This window comes from Podarcis pityusensis (assembly GCF_964106645.2).
Source record: "Podarcis pityusensis genome assembly, chromosome: 8".
In the NCBI taxonomy this organism is placed as follows: domain Eukaryota; kingdom Metazoa; phylum Chordata; class Lepidosauria; order Squamata; family Lacertidae; genus Podarcis; species Podarcis pityusensis.
Genome location: NC_138033.1, coordinates 87,302,473 through 87,322,660, shown reverse-complemented (window position 1 = coordinate 87,322,660; position 20,188 = coordinate 87,302,473). Strand labels below are relative to the sequence as shown.

At 47.7% G+C, this 20,188-nt stretch overlaps 1 long non-coding RNA gene across 1 annotated transcript; it reads left to right on the top strand.

Annotated features, from left to right (window-relative positions):
* LOC308483582 lies at positions 1 to 18,243 on the top strand. Its single transcript, XR_013989702.1, has 4 exons — positions 1 to 1,023; positions 4,732 to 4,798; positions 16,632 to 16,761; positions 18,036 to 18,243. It is a non-coding gene; the product is annotated as an uncharacterized lncRNA (long non-coding RNA).
* Positions 18,244 to 20,188: the final 1,945 nt, after the last annotated feature.

The following is a 20,188-nucleotide window of genomic DNA, read 5'->3' as shown; positions in this document are numbered from 1 at the left end:
AGGGATCTGGGGAACATCAGGGTTATCCAGAATATGTGGGGATTGGGCTGGCTCTGGAGAACGTCTGTTCTGCCCCCCATTTCGCCACCATCGCAAGGGAGAGCAATGACAACCTAACGGCGTATGACCAATGCCTCCCCTCAAAACAACCCCTTTAACGGGGAACCCTGGGATCGCCGCTGCAGGGGTGGCGGCGTGGGTCACCGCTTTGCCCCCCCCCACCCCATTTAGGGAAGACAGACTAAAGGATTCCGCCCAAGGCCTGAAACCGCCAAAGTTGTGACGTTTTGCTATGGGGAAGGCAAAATCTGCCAATGCAGGAAAATTCCTTTCCAGCCCTTCAACAGCGACCATAACGTAGCAGCGCCTGCGTACCTGTGGAGAAGAGGTTAACCTGCAAAAGAAGGCTTAACTGAGGGAGGGCAGGGTGGGAGAAGCTCTGGAGCCGACTGAGAACTCCCAGGCAAGTTCTGCCCACTGTTGTGTGGGCTGGTCAGTCCCTCCCCTTACCTGGCCAACTCTCTCCTGGCAACGCAGGAGATGTCCACAAGTTCTACTCTTATGAGAGATAAAAACTTTACTTTCTCCACTTTGCTCCACCCCCTTGTTCATTTTGCTGGCCTTTTTTGACCGTATCCTTCTTGAGGTGAGGCTGTAAAGACAAATATCTAGAGCCATATCTCTTGCAGAACTCAACACTATCCTGGTCTAATAACATTTAACATGATTTTCCTGTTCCCAGTTCTGGTTCTGATCTGCACTTATCAGTGAATATCTCTGGAAGACGTAGAACTCTCTCAGCTGTTCTTTTAAACATTTATGTCATCAGAAGCAAATGTTTCCTTCCTGGCAAGCATTTCCTTCCCCCGTTAGGACCTCCATCCCTCTCATTTTGCCCCTCCTCCTTCCCATTTGTATAAAAGGGGGCATGGGATACTCCACAGACTTACAGGAGGGACACCAGAGCTCTTTCCTGCACGCCCCAATAAGAGTTTGCCAGCAACTCTTTGAAAAACCAAGATGGTAAGTGGAATGCTTTGGGGACGGTTGGTACACAATTTTTTCTTTCATCTAGATTAGGTTTAAATGGTGGAAAGGGGGATTTGAGGTGTGGAGAGGGGTGTGCAAAGGCATTCAGAATTATGAGGATTGTGTACCTCAATTGCTGAGACTTTCTCAGACTCCAGGCTTATCTGAAGACTTATCCACCCTTACTTTTCCTCTGCTCTTTCCAGGCACAGTCTGTGCTTTATACCTCCATGTCCAAACACCCCCCCCCCAAAACACCCGATCTTTAAAGTGGAATCACAGCAAACAGACCTGTGCCTAGAAAGTGTTAGGCAAAAGGTAAATGTGGATAAGCTGTAATACTCTTGCTTGTTTTGTACACTTCTCTCCTTATTTTTTTAAATGGTATTTATTGAGAATTTTAAAGTTACAAAGAAAAAAGAAAGAAAAAACAAGAGAAAGAGAGAAAGAAAGAAAAAGGTAGATAAAAGTAACAATTAAACAATACAAATCAATAAAAACCAAAGTCAAAAAGAAAAAACAAAACACACAATGCAGCAAAAGCAAAAAGCAAAAATAAACAAAAAATTTAAAAACAAATCCAATATTCCCAAATCCTTAACTTTCATTAACTTATTTCATCGACCTCCTCACACCTCCCTTTTTTGTATTCTAGTTGTTAATTATCTCAGCAAATCCTTTCCATCGTTCACAATATTCTGTCATTAAATTACCTTAATCTATTTTAACCTTATCTTACCATAAAAACCCTAAAACGTAAAACTTAAATCTTATTTATACCAAATTCTTTTAACCATAACATATTCTTACATAATTCTTTTTAACATTTCTGCTAAAGCCAAATAATTTCATTCCAACATTTTTCTAATACTCATTAATTTTATGATACTTTTCTAAATAAATTTTTAAAACTTTCTTCCAATCTTCATCCATCGTCTCTTCTTCCTGGTCTCGGGTTTTGTCAGTCCTTTCTATCCCAACCATCTAGTCCATCAACCTGGTGACCTTATATCCGAGGCTCTTAAGTCTTTTCCATGTCCCTTCCGCAGGTCTTCTTCATGTTTATACCTGTACTTTACTTTGTCTTCTGCTCCTTTCACTCGGGGAGACTCCAGCTTGACAATATTTTTGTCCCTTCTCGACAAGTCAGCCCCTTTTCCATAGTCAACACTGAAATCCATGTGGTATTTAAAGGCATGTTTCAAAGTCCCTCCAAAGTTAAGGGCCCCCACAACTCCGAACTCCCCCCCGGCCCAAAGCCAGACTTGAAAGGTCAAAACATCCCTGCATAGGGGGATCCATCCAGCCCCCCATCTCCAGGCCAAACAGAACTCCATCTCTCCAAATCTGACTTTTTCCAGGTTCATTCCTCAAATCCAACAACTCATGTTCCTGCTGGGCCACAGCTCCCTCCATCTCTGCCACCCGAGGTCCAGCAACAACCTCCTCCCTCATCTGATCTGTCAAAGCACATTCCTGGATTAATTCCTGAGTGGGTTCTATATAGGTACCCACTGCCTGTCCAAAATTTCCGATCGCAACAGTCATCAAATCCATCTTCTCATGTAACTGTTCCAATAAAGCACTTGTCTTGCAAAAGGCAAGCACCAAAGCCTCTGAGCACATTCTTGTTCAAGGTCGAAGTCTGGTCCCACGATCTTTAATCTCTACAGCTGCAAAGCTCCCCAGTTCGACTTTAATAACAGTTTCACAAGCTCCCTCTAGGGGAAACAATTTCTATTTGTATCCATCTTTTTTTTTTTAAAAGCAGATCTAGCAACAAAGTTTTCCTTTTTCAGATATTTTGTCGATATTTTGTTCCTTTTAAATGCGAAAGGGAACAATGGAATCAATATGTTTCTCTTCTTTTAACTATCTGTCAAAAACGTTTGTCCATAGTCAATGAACTTCCCCAAAACGTCTGTCCTGACACCCTGCTCCCAGGTTCAAGACGGTGGAAAATTACCTTTCTTTACTCTCTCTTCTGCAGGTTTAAACAGTCTAAAAAAGGTTCCCCCCTCTTCTCCTGCTTCCAAGGGGGGTTCAGTAATTTTAAATGATGAAAATTTAATCCTTTACAAACGACTTTCTAAACTCTAGCTTGCCGTGCCTTTGCTTCAATCTATCTACAAAAGCGGAAGGCGGACTTCCTGTTTAGACCTTCCCGCTTTCAGTGCCTAATTAAGAAATTTCATAGTCCAATTTTCCGTTCTACTCATGGGCAGTAGTTTAAAATCCAATTGTCCACAGGAAAAAGTCAGCGCTCTCCGGCAACAGCAATGCGGCTTCACTCCGTGAAAGAAGCAGTCAATTCAAAGCACCGCGCCACTCACCCCACGTCGCTCCGGATCCCCAAAACAGGGTTTCCCCGCGAGTAGGGGGGGCGCAAAGGTGCCAGCCGAATCCCACGTCCACAGGCTTCTCTTGCCTGTGGTTTTTGATGGGTCTCCGCCTCGCCGTGGCGGTTCAGACCCTGTTTTCCATGGAGCGGATTCCTCCCGATCGGAGGAAATCCGCCAGTGCCAGAGGCGCCAACCCAGAAGTCCCTCTGTTTCGTACACTTTTCTCATAGCATTTTTTCCCTGCATTTGTGTTGCCCCCTCCCCTGCAGAGCATTTCCTAGCAGAAGAAGGGCAAGTGTCACCACCACAACACCAATGGAACACAACACGCACACCCTCCACTACCATACAACACAGGGTACATTCAGGCGTGCTGAATATTGTGCTAGTATCCCTGATTATAATGTTCCTGCTTCTTTTTTCTAATGTTCCTTTCACACTGCAGTGCCTGTTGTGATATGGAACAGCGGCTCTTTGACAGTGCACTATATTTCATTCACACCAATGGCCGTGGTGTAACACAAGAACAGACCTCATTGGTCAATGTCATCATGCTGTACACACCTTCATGCTTCTCTTCCCCCCTGAAAACAGCAGGAAAAAATTGTGTGCTGATATTCCACCCCAAATCTCATCACTTTTCTCCCGTGATTTTCCAGGTTAATAGGGCTGGAAATTGATTTTTTCTGTTATCAAATAACACAGAAATGATTGCTAGACATGTGTTTTTTAAAAAGTAAAGGACCCCTGACAGTGCAGTCCAGTCGCAGATGACTGAGGTTGCGGCGCTCAACTGGCTTTACAGCCAAGGGAGCCGGCGTTTGTCCACAGACAGTTTTTCTGGGTCATGTGGCCAGCATGACTAAGCTGCTTCTGGTGCAACGAAACACCGAAACCTGAACAGTGCACGGAAACGCCATTTACCTTCCCGCTGGAGCAATACCTATTTATCTACTTCCACTGGCGTGCTTTCGAACTGCTAGGTTGGCAGGAGCTGGGACAGAGCAACTGGAGCTCACCCCATTGCAGGGATTTGAACCGCCGACCTTCTGATCGGCAAGTCCAAGAGGCTCAGTGGTTTAGACCCATAGACATGTGTTATATTCCATTATTTTTGTGGAAGCGGCTTTTACATCAAATATATTGTGGAAATTAACATTTAGGGGAATGCTGAGGGAAATGAAATAAACTGCAGCTACAAAGAGACTGAAGTGTCTTTCATGGTGCTTTAAATGTATGGTTTTTCTTATGTTTTCATTTTTTAAGGTGATGGAAATGGTCACAAAGCCTTTAAAGAAACAGAATTGAAGGCAGAGACTTCCCTGGATGATCCCCTCCACCTTTTGTTCTTCTTTTTCAGAAAATCCTACTGAGCATCATCATCATCTGTTTCTCACTGGCCTTGTGCAATGGAATATGCTCAATAGGTAATGTTGCCAAAGCCTATTCACCATTATTTCATGCTAGAAACGTGTTTCTGGTTGTGTTAGACTGAGGTTATGGGTATAGCCATACTATAGACTTAGACCATGATTGTACCAGCTAAATGGCTTCCATTGCAGAATCCTGGGAACCGTAGATCCCAAGTACCTTCCCGTCAGAACAATATTTTGTTGAAGTTGTCTAGGAAGGGGGACCCTGTTAAACCAGAATAAAAACCATAGCGTTGATTGAGTCTATCCTATCATAAGGTGGATGGAAAATTAAAAATATGTGCTGTGCTGCGCTCCCTTGAACGACGACTTTTGTTCAGGAAGGCACTTCAGCAACTGTAATGGTTCTAGGGGTTGCTCGTGCATAAGCAGGTGCCTATCTCCCCGGCTGGGTGCAAACACCTGGCTGGGTTGCCAAAGTGAACCTTTTCTGTCCGGACAGCCACTCACCCGTGGCTGACTCAGTCCCTGGCAGAATCCGTCAGTGGGCGTTTCTTAAACTTCTTCCAGCAAAGAAGCTCTTTGACGCCTAGTCTCCTCCTACTCTCTCTGCGCGAAAGCCTTCTGCGCAAGGAGGGCGTGGGCAACGGAGGACCCCTACTCTCCCCACTGGTCCCAGGCAAGGAGTCATGGGACCGCCTCGCCGCTTCCCCCATCTGCCCCCCTTCTTCACTGGTGCTATGCTGATTCTCTTCCCCAGAAGATGGGCTGCTTCTCCCGATCCCTGGACGCTCTCTGGAATCCCTCTGGCTTTTGCTCTCTCCCTCCGGCACTGATGGCAGTTCCCTGACAGCAACATTCTTCAGTTTCTGCACATGGCCAGAGCCACAGACAGAACATATGGGAATAATAGTAATAATAATAATAATAAATTTTTATTTATGCCCCACCCTCCCCAGCCAAGACCGGGCTCAGGGAGGCTAACAACCAATAATAAAAACAAGTTGATTAAAATACAATTTAAAAGATTAAGATACAACATTAAAACAATTAGGGAGGAATCTCTCTTTTTTTTAAAATGATATTTATTAGAGTTTCCAATAAAAAGAACACATCAATTAAAAAGAATTAAAAATAAAAAGAAGAAAAATACACAGTTCAAAAATACACAATACATAATAAAAAAAACCACAAAAAACAAAAGACAAAAAAGAAAACAGTTAAAAACAATGCCACCTTTTCATCACCACTTTTAAATTTACTTATTTTCTGGACCTCCTCATACCTCCCTCTTTTGTATTCCAGTTCAATTTGTTTGTCCAGCAATTTCTTTCCCTCTTTTTTAATCCCAATCCTTAATCTTAATATAATATAACATTAAATTTTTACCTCTTAAAAGCCAAATTTCCATTTCCTTTAACTTTTTTAATCCTAATCCTTAATCTTGATCTATATATAACTTTAAAGCCTGTATAGCTAGAAGCCACTTATTTTCAATCCAACATCACTCTAACATTCTTTAATTTTGCAATGTTTCTGCAGATAATCTTTGAATTTCTTCCAATCTTCTTCCACCGACTCTTCTCCCTGGTCACGGATTCTACCAGTCATTTCCGCCAGTTCCATATAGTCCATCAGTTTCATCTGCCATTCCTCCAGTGTGGGAAGCTCTTGTGTCTTCCAATACTTTGTAATGAGTATTCTTGCTGCTGTTGTTGCGTACATAAATAAAGTTCTATCCTTTTTTTAGCACCATTTGGCCGACTATGCCCAGGAGAAAGGCCTCTGGTTTCTTCAGGAAGGTATATTTAAATACCTTTTTTAATTCATTATATATCATTTCCCAGAAAGCCTTGATCTTTGGGCATGTCCACCAAAGGTGAAAAAATGTACCTTCAGTTTCTTTACATTTCCAACATTTATTATCGGGCAAATGATAGATTTTTGCAAGCTTGACTGGGGTTATGTACCACCTGTATATCATTTTCATAATATTCTCTCTAAGGGCATTACATGCCGTAAATTTCATACCTGTGGTCCATAACTGCTCCCAGTCAGCGAACATAATGTTGTGTCCAACGTCTTGTGCCCATTTAATCATAGCAGATTTCACCGTTTCATCCTGAGTGTTCCATTTCAACAGCAAGTTATACATCTTTGACAAATTCTTAGTTTTGGGTTCTAACAATTCAGTTTCTAATTTTGATTTTTCCACCTGGAAGCCAATTTTCTTGTCCGAATTAAATTTCTCCATTATCTGAAAATAATGGAGCCAGTCTCGCACTTTGTTTTTTAATTTTTCAAAACTCTGCAATTTCAGTCTATCTCCATCTTGTTCTAAAATTTCCCAATATTTTGGCCATTTGACCTCCATATTGAGTTTTTTTCAAGGCTTTCGCTTCCATTGGTGACAGCCATCTTGGAGTTTTGTTTTCTAATAAATCCTTGTATCTTATCCAAACATTAAACAGTGCTTTCCTGACAATGTGATTTTTAAATGCCTTATGTGCTTTGACCTTATCATACCACAGATATGCATGCCATCCAAATACATTGTTGAAACCTTCTAGATCCAAAATATCAGTGTTTTCAAGAAGCAGCCATTCTTTCAGCCAGCAAAAAGCTGCTGATTCATAATAAAGTTTAAGGTCTGGCAGGGCAAATCCACCTCTTTCCTTTGCATCCGTTAGTATTTTAAATTTTATTCTAGGCTTCTTGCCCTGCCAGACAAATCTAGAAATATCTTTCTGCCACCTCTTGAAACAATCCATTTTGTCCACAATTTGCAAAGTTTGAAACAAAAACAACATTCTAGGCAATACATTCATTTTTATCGCAGCAATACGGCCCAGCAGTGAAAGCTTCAAATTTGACCAAATTTCTAAATCTTTTTTCACTTCCGCCCAACATTTTTCATAGTTATCTTTAAATAAATTCCCATTTTTTGCTGTCATGTTGCTCCCCAAGTATTTAACTTTCTTAACCACTGTTAAGCCTGTCTCATTCTGAAACCTCTCTCTCTCAATCGGTGTTAAGTTTTTCTCTAAAACCTTAGTTTTTAACTTGTTCAATTTAAATCCTGCAACTTGACCAAATTCTTGAATCAATTCTAAAACTCTTTTAGTACTAGATTCTGGCTCCTGTAACGTCAATACTAAATCATCTGCAAATGCTCTCAATTTGTACTGTTTAGCTCCGACCCAATTAGGGAGGAATCTCATTGTAATGGTTCTAAGGGGTTGCTCGTGCGTAAGCAGGTGCCTATCTCCCTGGCTGGGTGCAAACACCTGGCTGGGCTGCCAAAGTGAACCTCCTCTGTCCGGACAGCCACTCACCCGTGCTGACTCAATCGCTGGCAGAATCCGTCAGTGGGCGTTTCTTAAACTTCTTCCAGCAAAGAAGCTCTTTGACACCTAGTCTCTGCCTACCCTCTCTGCGCGAAAGCCTTCTGCGCAGGGAGGGCATGGGCAACGGAGGACCCCTACTCTCCCCGCTGGTCCCAGGCAAGGAGTCATGGGACCACCTCGCCACTTCCCCCACCTGCCCCCCTTCTCCACTTGTGCTACTCTGATTCTCTTCCCCAGAAGATGGGCTGCTTCTCCCGATCCCTGGACACTCTCTGGAATCCCTCTGGCTTTTGCGCTCCCCTCTCCAGTACTGATGGCAGTTCTCTGACATCCACCCCCTCCTCAGGACCCCCCTCACCCCCCGGCACGATCTTCCGATACCTCCTCCTCTCTCTCTTCGACCGACGATGCAGGGAACCCCCTGAAAGAACCGCCATCATCTTCTGAGGATTCAAAACCAGCCTCCCATCCCCTCATATCTCTTCCAGCTGCTCGAACCTCCCAGTCTGATTCTTCTCCCTCGGACACCTCCCCTTCCTCCTCTTCGGAGGCAGGAAACCCCACAAAGTCCCCTTCGTCGTCGGTGGGTCCAAATTCTTCCTCCCAGAATCTAGCTAATGGTTTGGGCCTATCCGGGAACAAACCATGAAACTCTTCCACCAGATACCCGTCCGTGATTGATTCAGCAGGGACCCAAGTGTTTTCTGAACTGGGTTCTCCCTCCCAGGCTACCAAGTACTCTACCTGGTGACCCCGCCACCTCTAATCGAGTTCCCTCTCCTCTACCCGCGGGTGGGTGGTAACCCCTCCCTCCCTTCCTGGGAATTCCCGCCCCTCCCTGTACTGTGAAAGTAGGGACCTATGGAACACCGGATGTATCTTCATGCTGTTGGGCAACTTGAGTTTAAATGCCACTGGGTTGACCTGCTGTATTACCTCAAAGGGCCCCAGTCGCCTAGGCTGCAACTTCTTGCACCCTCCCTTTAGGGGCAACCCTTGGGACGACAACCACACCCGGTCCCCACCCATATGGCCTCCCCCTCCCGATGGTGCCTGTCTGCCTGCCTCTTGTAAACTTCCTTGGCCCTCTCCAAGTTCAGCCTGAGTTGCTGGTGTAAAGCCTCCATTTCTTCGGCAAATTGCTCCGCCGCAGGTACACTCCATCCTTCCTCCCCCCTCCCTGGGAAGGCCCTGGGATGACACCCGTAATTGGCCATGAAAGGGCTCATTCCTGTGGACACATGTTCAGCGTTATTGTACGCAAATTCAGCCAATGCCAATTTCTCTACCCAATCGTTCTGCCTCTCGCTGACATAGCAGCGTAGGTACTGCTGGAGTATACCATTCGCTCTTTCGGCCTGCCCGTTGGTTTCTGGGTGCCTCGCCATCGAGAAGCTCACCTCGACCTGCAGCAAGCTCATGAGCCTCCGCCAGAACCGGGAAGTAAATTGTTTTCCACGATCTGAGATTACCCTCAATGGGGTGCCATGCAGCCTGAAAATGTGGTCCACAAACAGCCTGGCTGTCTCCTCTGCCGACACTGCATGCGAACACGCTACGAAATGGCACATTTTAGTCAACAGATCGACCACTACCATGACCGCTGTCTTTCCCCTTGACTTGGGCAGATCTGTCATAAAATCAATGGACATCACCTCCCAGGGCCTTTCCGGTGTTGGTAAGGGTTCCAGTAACCCTGCGGGGGCAGTCCTTTCCCCCTTTGCCCTCTGGCACTGGTCGCACCCTCGTACATAGAATCATAGAATCATAGAGTTGGAAGAGACCACAAGGGCCATCGAGTCCAACCCCCTGCCAAGCAGGAAACACCATCAGAGCACTCCTGACATATGGTTGTCAAGCCTCTGCTTAAAGACCTCCAAAGAAGGAGACTCCACCACACTGCTTGGCAGCAAATTCCACTGTCGAACAGCTCTTACTGTCAGGAAGTTCTTCCTAATGTTTAGGTGGAATCTTCTTTCTTGTAGTTTGGATCCATTGCTCCGTGTCCGCTTCTCTGGAGCAGCAGAAAACAACCTTTCTCCCTCCTCTATGTGACATCCTTTTATATATTTGAACATGGCTATCATATCACCCCTTAACCTCCTCTTCTCCAGGCTAAACATGCCCAGCTCCCTTAGCCGTTCCTCATAAGGCATCGTTTCCAGGCCTTTGACCATTTTGGTTGCCCTCCTCTGGACACGTTCCAGTTAGTTAGTGTCCTTCTTGAACTGTGGTGCCCAGAACTGGACACAGTACTCCAGGTGAGGTCTGACCAGAGCAGAATACAGTGGAACTATTACTTCCCTTGAAGTATACATATTCCTTGAAGTATACATATTCCTTCAAGTATCCCTTGAAGTATACATATTCTCGTACGTCCTCCCTCACCTTTGGCCACCAGAATTGCCTGGTGACTAGTAGCATGGTCTTGTGCTGTCCAAAGTGCCCAGCTGTTGGGTTGTCATGGAGCTGCCTAAGTATTTTGCCCCTCAATGTCTCTCCTGGTACATACAGCACCCCCTTGTAGTACAGTAGCCCTTCCTTTTCCTCAAACCCCCCACTGTCTTCCTTTCCACCTCTGAGCTCCCTGATTTTAGTCTGAGCAAACTCATCGTCTCTGGTGAGCCCTGCTAGCTCTCGTTTCCCTACCAACGCTCCCCCCCCACACACACACCGGTCCTCGGGGAATATGTGCCTGGTCTCTGGTGGCCCCTCTCCTTCCATGTACTCCGGTTTCCTGGAGAGTGCATCCGCCCTAACATTTCCCCCTCCCGGCACGTATTGTATCTCAAAGAAAAAGTTGGCGAACTCCTGGGACCATCTGATCTGTCTCTGGTTAAGCACTCGCGCAGTCCGCCAGTATTCCAGGTTCTTGTGGTCAGTTCGGACCTGGATCTTGTGCCGCTCCCCTATCAAGAGGTGTCTCCATTGACGAAATGCCATGTAAATCGCAAGCAGTTCTCGGTCATACACTGTGTAGTTTTGCTCCGACTTGCTCAGCTTCCTGGAGAAAAGGCACACGGTCTCCAGTTCTCCTTGGACCCGGGTTGCAACAATACTGCTCCAATTGCACGGTCGGACGCGTCCGTCTCCAGTCTCATGGGCTTCTCCGGATCCATGTGCAGGAGCTGCTCTTCTGAGGCGAACGCCTTCTTCAATTTCTCAAAGGATTGCTGCGCATCCTCTGTCCATGCGAACTTCTTTTTCCTACTAAGACAATCCGTAATGGGTGCTGTCAAGTGGGCTAAGTTCTTTATGAACTTCCTGTAGAAGTTGCTGAAGCCTAGGAACCTCTGCACATCCTTTCGGTTTTGGGGGGCCTTCCATTCCAGCACTGCCTCCACCTTGCCTGGGTCCATGGCCAGTCCCTTGTCTGACAACCTGTATCCTAGGAACTCGACCTCCCGGGCGTGGAATTGGCATTTTTCCAGCTTGACCCACAACTGATGCTTCTTCAATCTCTGTAGCACCTCCCTGACATCCTTGACGTGTTGCGCTTCATTGTCCGAATAGATTAAGACGTCATCCAAAAAGGCCATGCAATTCTTGTACAACAGTGGCCCCAACACATGGTGCATGAAGGATTGAAAGTAGGCGGATCCCGATTGTAATCCAAATGGCATAACTAAATAGTCAAAAGCCCCCAGGTGGGTGAACATGGTCGTTTTCCATTCTCCCCCCCTCCCGTATTCTAATCAGATTGTATGCCCCCCTTAGGTCCAGCTTGGTAAAAATCTTTCCCTGCCTCACACGTGTCAGAATATCGTCGATTCTGGGCATTGGGAAAGTCACGGGTTCTGACACCAAATTCAAACGGCGGTAGTCCACCACAAGTCTGGGCTGATTGGTGGATTTTTTTGTCCACAAAGAACACTGGACTCCCCCTCACCGCCTTCGATTCCCTTATGAAGCCCCTCTTCAAGTTCTTGTCAATAAACTGCCTCAACTCCTCCATCTCCCGGTCGGACATGGCGTACAGCTTACCCACCGGTAACTGGGGCCCCGGAAGCAAGTTGATTTGGCAGTCATATGGTCTGTGGGGGGGCAGTCTATCTGCCTCTCTCTCGCTGAAGACCTCCTTCAAATCTGCATATTGCGGTGGCACCCGTCCCTTTTCCTCCAGGGCCACCCCAGCCACCCTGGCCACAGTCATTCTTGGTTCCTTTCCTCCCAGGCAGTGTTCTAAGCAGTAAGCTGACCCAAAGGTGAGCGACCGCTGATGCCATGACACCACTGGGTCATGTAGTGCCAGCCAGCTCATTCCTAGTATTATTGGGGGGTCCTGCCAGCGTGGCCACGTGAAAGGCCATGGTTTCTGTGTGCCTGGAAACACTCATCCGCATTGGTGGTGTCTGGTGTGTCACTTCCCCTCCCAGTAGTTCCCTGCCATCAGTGGTGGTCACCTGCAAGGGGAAATCTAGTGGCAGCAGGTGCTCCAGGGTGAAGTCTCTACTGAAGAAATTACCGTAATTTTCGCTCCATAACATGCAGTTTTTTCCTCCTAGAAAGTAAGGGGAAATGTCTGTGCGTGTTATGGAGCGAATGCCTACGGATGGCAGGGGAATCTGCTGCAGTTGTGAGCAGTCCGTGGCTCGCTTTGAAACAGCAAAGCGGGTGTAAGCGGCTCCTGTCAGAGAGCCGAGCCGGGGAGGAGGGAGAGAAGCAGAGCGGGGTTGGCTGCTTTAAAACAACCCCGTGCTCTCTGTCCCTGCCTGCTGTTTTTTGCTGTCCGATTTTGGATTAGCCACTGTAGGGGCTGTGTGTGTGTGTGCTTGAGCTATCGTTCTCCTCCTCCTGCTTCCTGTTCACTCTCCCAGCGCCCCTGCGCTCTCCTGCGACTTTAGGATTGATACTGTGTGTGTGTGTGTGTGTGTGTGTGTGTGTGTGTGTGTGGGATCGTTCTCCTTCTCTTGCTTCCCATTTACTCCCCCAGCGCCCCTGCGACTTCCAGCGCCCCTGCGACTTTAGGGCGACTTTAGCATGGATCCACATGGATCCTCAGGATTTTTGCATTGGGCTACCCCAAACTCACCGTCAGATCACATGTCTGTGGCCACAGCATGAACCACAAAAATCATACATCCACTGATTCGTTTAGAATATTTTTTTCTTGTTTTCCTCCTCTAAAAACTACGTGCGTGTTATGGTCTGGTGCATGTTATAGAGCGAAAAATACGGTACATGAGCTGCCAGAATCCAGCAGACCATTCACCTTGACTGGGTGCCCATTTGGGAGTTCTAGCACCACTTCTATGGCTATAGCTGCCTTGGGAGTGTCAGGCTGGGGCACTTCTATTGGTCGCTGGCCTGGCTGCTGCCCCTGCTGGTTGGCAGCCAGGCTTTCTCGTTTCCCTGCACCGGCCCTTCCTCCCCCTTCTCGTCGTGGCCTGCAGCCCCCATCATGCCTTGCCAGGCCTTTCGTTGAGGACAGACCTTTGCAAAATGTCCCGGCCGCTGACAGAGGAAACACTTCTTGGTAGTTTTCCACTCCTTCCCCTCCCTTTTCTGGCCTTCACTAGCGTTTGAAACTTCGCGCGCACACGCTCCATCAATTTCCATTGGCTCTGCCGCCTGGGAAGGCTCCCTTGGCATCTCAGCAATGCGGTTGCCATGGAAAAGTTCCGCCCTTATCTCCCGCTTCTCCTGAGCCCGCGCTTCCTGGCGTACACCAATCCCAAGCACAGTCTTTGTGAGCTCATCCATCGACCGTGGGCGGGGCGCTCTGGACAACTCATCTTTCACTTCGGGATTCAAACCTGCCTCAAACAGCGTTTGTACTGGTTCAGAGTCCAGATCCCACCCAAGCTTGTGCACTAACATCGCAAAACGCGACCAGTAGTTTCTGACGGACAGGCTCCCCTGCTTGCACCCCATCAGCTCCCTCCGTGTCACGCTTTGCTCCACCTTGCTGGAGAACATCGTGTCCATTGCCTGGTAGAATTTTTAAAGATCTTTTAATGCATCATTCCCCGTTGCCATCAAGGGCCTGATCCATTCCCGCGCCCCATCCTGCAGATGTCCAATAATGTACGCCACCCTCTCCCTGTCATCAGCAAAGTCATTTTTCTGCAATTCCAAAGCGTATTGAATTTCCATTCGGAAAGTATTGTAGTCTTGGGGCTTTCCTCCAAACTTATTTACCAGCCCGGGGACCTTCCTCCCTATCGGGGTGGCTCTGACCTGCGCATCCTGAGCCCGCCTCTCCTCCAGCCGCGCTGACAGGGTAGCGACATGTGCCTCCAGGTCTCGATTCCTCTCGACCAGACCTCGCACCATGGCTTCTTGCTCTGTCTCTCCGGCTGGTCCTGTCTGGCTCATCGTGCTGCCTCCCCCGGGCTGCGCACGAGCAATGTCAGGGACTCACGGATTGCTGTAATGGTTCTAAGGGGTTGCTCGTGTGTGCCTATCTCCCTGGCTGGGTGCAAACACCTGGCTGGGCTGCCAAAGTGAACCTCCTCTGTCCGGACAGCCACTCACCCGTGGCTGACTCAGTCGCTGGCAGAATCCGTCAGTGGGCGTTTCTTAAACTTCTTCCAGCAAAGAAGCTCTTTCACGCCTAGTCTCCGCCTACCCTCTCTGCGCGAAAGCCTTCTGTGCAGGGAGGGCGTGGGCAACGGAGGACCCCTACTCTCCCCGCTGGTCCCAGGCAAGGAGTCATGGGACCGCCTCACCACTTTCCCCACCTGCCCCCCCTTCTCCACTGGTGCTACGCTGATTCTCTTCCCCAGAAGATGGGCTGCTTCTCTCGATCCCTGGACGCTCTCTGGAATCCCTCTGGCTTTTGCGCTCCCCCTCCAGTACTGATAGCAGTTCCCTGACACTCATCATAGGAGGAGAAAGGAAAAAGAAAGAGGGGGAGGGAATCAAACTGATTCTAAGCCAAAGGCCAGGCGGAACAACTCTGTCTTACAGGCCCTGCGGAAAGAAATCAGATCCTGCAGGGCCCTGGTCTCACAGAGCGTTCCACCAGGCCGGAGCCAGAGTTGAAAAGGCCCTGGCTCTGGTTGAAGCTAATCTAACTTCCTTAGGGCCCGGGACCTCTAGGGTGTTGCTATTTATGGACCTTGAGGCTGTCCGTGGGGCATACCGAGAGAGGTGGTCCGGTAGGTACGAGAGTCCTAGGCCGTGAAGGGCTTTAAAGGTCAAAAGCAGCACCTTGAACCTGACCCTGTCCTCCACTGGGAGCCAGTACAGCTGGAAAAGCACTGGGTGAATCTGCTCCCATGGCAGAGACCCTGTGAGAAGCCTCGCTGCAGCATTCTGCACCCGCTGGCGTTTCTGGGACAGCTTCAAGGGCAGCCCTGCGTAGAGCAAATTACAGTAGTCAAGCCTGGAGGTAACCGTCACATGGCTCACTGTGGCCAGGTCGGGGAGGGAAAGGTAAGGGACCAACTGCTTTATGCGGCGAAGCTCTTTTATACCAAGTCAGACCATTGGTCCACCCAACTCAGTACTGTGGCGCTTAATGACAGCGACTCTCCAGCCTTTCAGACAATGGAATGTTCTCAGGACGGCTTAAAGATGCTGAGGATTCGGCTGCATGCAAAGCAGGTGCTCTGCCATTGAGCTATGACTCCATCACTTATTTATTTAAATATAACTATATGTTGCTTAGTACTTAAAATGGTCTTTAAGTAGTTTACAACATACCAAATTCTCAGTGCCAGATTACCAAATAGGCAGGGTAGGCACTGGCCTATGAACCCCATGCCTTTTAGGGGTCCCGCAACAACAGATCAAAATAGTTTTGATTTGAAAGAAATTTACAATCAAGCTTTCGCACTACGGCACGTGCACGAGGGGAGCTGCAAGCCACCCTCTTCACTGACTGTCACGAGATTTTCTATGCACACACCCGGTCTGTAGGGCACACCCATTGGGGGAGCGGGCGAGTTTGTGTATGGACCATATTTGGGCCAGGGAGGAGTTTTCTCTTGCAAGCAAATTAACCGGCTTGCAGGTTTTTGCTTGCCTCATAGCAACTGTCACAAATTGGGCAGATAAAGCATTGGACTAGATCCTTAGTCACTGGGCTCCCCCATTAGAGGGGTCCAGGAGGAGTTACTCTGTCCGGGAGTCCACTGGGGGACCAATAGGCCAATACCCCTCTCCCAAAGGCAGTCTGTGCAGGGTCATAGCACCCAATCCATGTGGGGGGTGACTCCCCAGCACAGGGCTGACCTCGCTGGGTTCCTCTCAAGTGGCATGATGTGGGTTGTCTGATAGTGGATGCATGCCCAGTGCCTTAGCCAAACCTACTGTTGCGTGTAATCAATAAAGTTGTGGCCTAATTCTACCTAATACCAGTTTCCTGTGTCCATTATTTTGTCTCTCTCTGAACCAGCTGCAGGTATCATGCAAACCAAATCTGACAGGTGCACCCATCCCTATCAGTGATTATATCGTGGATTCATAACTGCATGTTGTGGCAGTGTCCAAGATAAACCCCTGATTTCAGGGGCTGGACTTTGCTGATATTTGGTGATTTTGGCACAACTGCAGATAAAACTAAAAGGGTATTTTCTTCTTCTTCTTCATAGACCCAAATGTGACTCCAGCTGGATGTACTGATGCATATGATGGGAAGACACATCCATTTGGGTCTACATGGAATACAGCTGAGTGCATGGAGTGTGGCTGCCATCCAAATGAGATGCGATGCTGTGCCAGGTATATATTTACCACTTTGAAAGTGTTGTCCCCAAAACAATAGCAGTGGCAGCTGACTCTTTACTTGCAGAGCAGATAAGAAATGAAAGCAGACAGAGTCTAGAGGCAGCTGGTGGCTGTCACTTGTGTTGTAATGACACTGAGATCCAGTGATGAGGGCCTTCTGGCGGTTCCCTCATTGCAAGAAATGAGATGACAGGGAACCAGACAGAGGGCCTTCTTGGTAGTGGCTCCTGCCCTGTGGAACACCCTCCCTTCATATGTGAAGGAAATAAGCAGCTATCCTATCTTTAAAAGACATCTGAAGGCAGCCCTGTTTAGGGAAGTTTTTAATATTTAATGCTTTCTTGTTTTTAACACTTGATTGGGAGCGAGCAAGAGTGGCTGGGGAGACTCAGCCAGATGGGCGGGGTATAAATAAATTTATTATTATTATTATTATTATTATTATTATTATGCCACACAGTTCCCCAATGGCTGCTACAAATTAAGATAAGTTCACTTTACACATGTGTAAAGGACAAATGTAAGGAATAATCAGATGCATCAGTATAAAATGGAGGACCCCTGGCTTGCCAGTAGTGCATAGGAAAAGGATCACGGGGTCTTAGTAGACCACAATTTTAACATGACTCAACAGTGTGATGCAACAGCAAAAAAGCTAATGCTATTCTAGGCTGCATCAACAGAAGTAGGGTGTACTGATCAAGGGAAGTAATAGTCCCACTGTATTCTTCCTTGGTTAGACCACACCTGGAATACTGTGTCCAGTTTTGGGCACCACAATTTAAGAAGGATATTGACAAGCTGGAAGGTGTGCAGAGGAGGGTGACCAAGATGATCAAGGGTCTGGAAACCAAGCCCTATGAGGAAGACTGGTTAAGGGAGTTGTGTGTATGTTTATACTGGGAAAGTGGAGACTGAGAGGAGATATGGTAGCCATCTTCAAATATCTAAAGGACTGTCACATGGAAGATGGAATACGCTTGTTTTCTGGAGTGTAGAACTCATTCCAATGGAGTCAAGTTACAAGAAATGAGATTCTGACTAAACATCAGGAAGAATTTTCTGCCAGTAAGAGCTGTTTGACTGGAAAAATCTCCCTCAGGAGGTTGTGGACTCGCTTTCCTTGGAGGTTTTTAAGCAGAGGTTGGGTGGCCATCTGCAATGGATGCTTTAGCTGAGATTTCTGCATTGCAGGGGGTTAGACTAGAGGACCCTTGGAGTCCCTTTCAACTTTACAATTCTATGATTCTATGTGTGATTTTTTTCAGATATGGTGGCGTTGGACATGTTGAGGGATGCACAGGAGTTCTTGATCTCCAAACATGCGAATACAGATACTATAAGCAAGACGACCCCTCCAAGCCATGTGATGATATGCCTTAACAAACCAGTTTTGTGCTCCTGTCACACATGAGGACTGGAATACTACTGAGGAGTTACACACACCTTTAAAAAAAATAAAAAATAAAATCCATAGCTAATGAAAGGACATCTTTATTTCCACTGAGTGAAATGGAGAGAGGCCTCTGCTGACTGGGGGTTCTGTTGGCATAACCCTTTCTTTTGCAGTAACCAACCCTCACCCCACTTTAACCAGTGTCAGGCATGGGGACTTCAGCCTGCGGGGCAGGGTGGTCAAATGTCTTCCTCCTCACTGTCTAGCCCTTGGACTCTCCACAAACCTGTGTAACCCCGTCAAGAGCAGGCAACCTCTCAACCATCCAGTCTAGGTAGCCACCCATTAACAGTGCCTCAGATCTGAGTTGACAAATAGTTTTCTTCACCGTTAGTTGAGGTTTCTTTGGTGCCAAGCTGGGTAATGGTAGCATTTGACCAGCTTCAGAAATTTTTTTATTATTAAGATGAACACCACATAAAAAACCTCTAGTTAATTACTAATCTGGCTGGAGGCAATTATGAGTTTCACAAAAGCTTCCTCCCCACGTATGCCACTAGAGGACGGCTTGGCCTTGGACACAGGAAGCTGCCTCAGATGGTCCATCCATTGGTCCATGTAATCAGGGCACTTTTTCAGCCAGAACTTAATTCTGGCACCTCAGGTGGGCACCACCATAAGAGAACAAAGGAGGTGTTCATAGCGAGTTTTGGCACCTCTTTGTCTAGAAAAGTAGCACTGCATATAACTCAGTACAGTGGTACCTCGGGTTACATACGCTTCAGGTTACATACGCTTCAGGTTACAGACTCCGCTAACCCAGAAATATTACCTCAGGTGGAGAACTTTGCTTCAGGATAAGAGCAGCAGCGGCGCAGCGGCAGCAGGAGGCCCCATTAGCTAAAGTGGTGCTTCAGGTTAAGAACAGTTTCAGGTTAAGAACGGACCTCCAGAAAGAATTAAGTCCTTAACCCGAGGTACTACTGTATTATCTACAGCCAGAGTGGTGAGCCTATGGCCTCCAAATGTGGTTAGGCTCCAGCTCCCATCAGCCCCCTTCATGGCCAATGTTCAGAGCAGGAATAGCTCGCCAGACGGGGTGGATCCACTACTATAGATTTTATTGGTATCCTATTCCAAAATGTGGACTTGCAGGCCAAAAAGAAATCACTGACTCAGCTCTCAGCCTGCGCCTCCAATGTTTTAACAAGAAAAGTGGAAGGGGTCCTTGGACTTTCTCCCCAACTCCCACCACAGCCCAAACCTGGCCGCCTTGTGCAACCTCCCTGAGAACATGTTCCCTCATCAAGCAAATAAAATTGAGCTCACTTTTCCTCTTCTCAACCCTATCTATGAAGTCCCTTCTCTGTTGTATTCTGCAGCCACACTTTGCACCCCTGTCTTCACCTTCGCCCTTCCCAGCAGGTCTTGCCCCTATGGAGCAGTTGCCAGCACTGAAGGTCCTTGCCTTCCACCCTTTCTCCTCCTCTCCTGGGTGCTTCCCAAGCCGTCTCAAGCTGCGCCTGAGCGTCTCTGGCCTCTGTTCTGCTCTCCTCATTACTCCGCACATTCTTGGAGACCAGTGGGGAGGGGAGATTGTCGCAGCAGGAGAGGGAGACTCCCTGGCTTCTTCGACAGCCTCTTGACCTCCCTCCTCTGCTTCAGCCTCAGAGTCTGAACTACTCCCTGTCACCTGCTCTCCCTGCTCACCCCCAATTCCCTGCCTCTGAGCCTTCCTCCTGTGGTTTCCTTTGGGGGTTCCCCGGCTGGTGCCGCCCACCACTCCTCATCACACAGCCAGTCCCTGACAGGTGGAGCCTCACCTAAAGCCCTGGGTAGCTAGCAAAAGACCATGCCAGAGCTGGGAGGGGGGAGTTTCAGAACTGCAGTGGGGTTGATATAAGCGGAAGAGGGAAAACAATTGTTTTTTTGCAAGCAGTTTGCAAGCTGGAGGAAGGGGTGGGGGTGGGAGAGGAGTGGGAGCTGGGAGTTTGGATCCGAGGAGGAAGCCATGGGAAAAGTAGG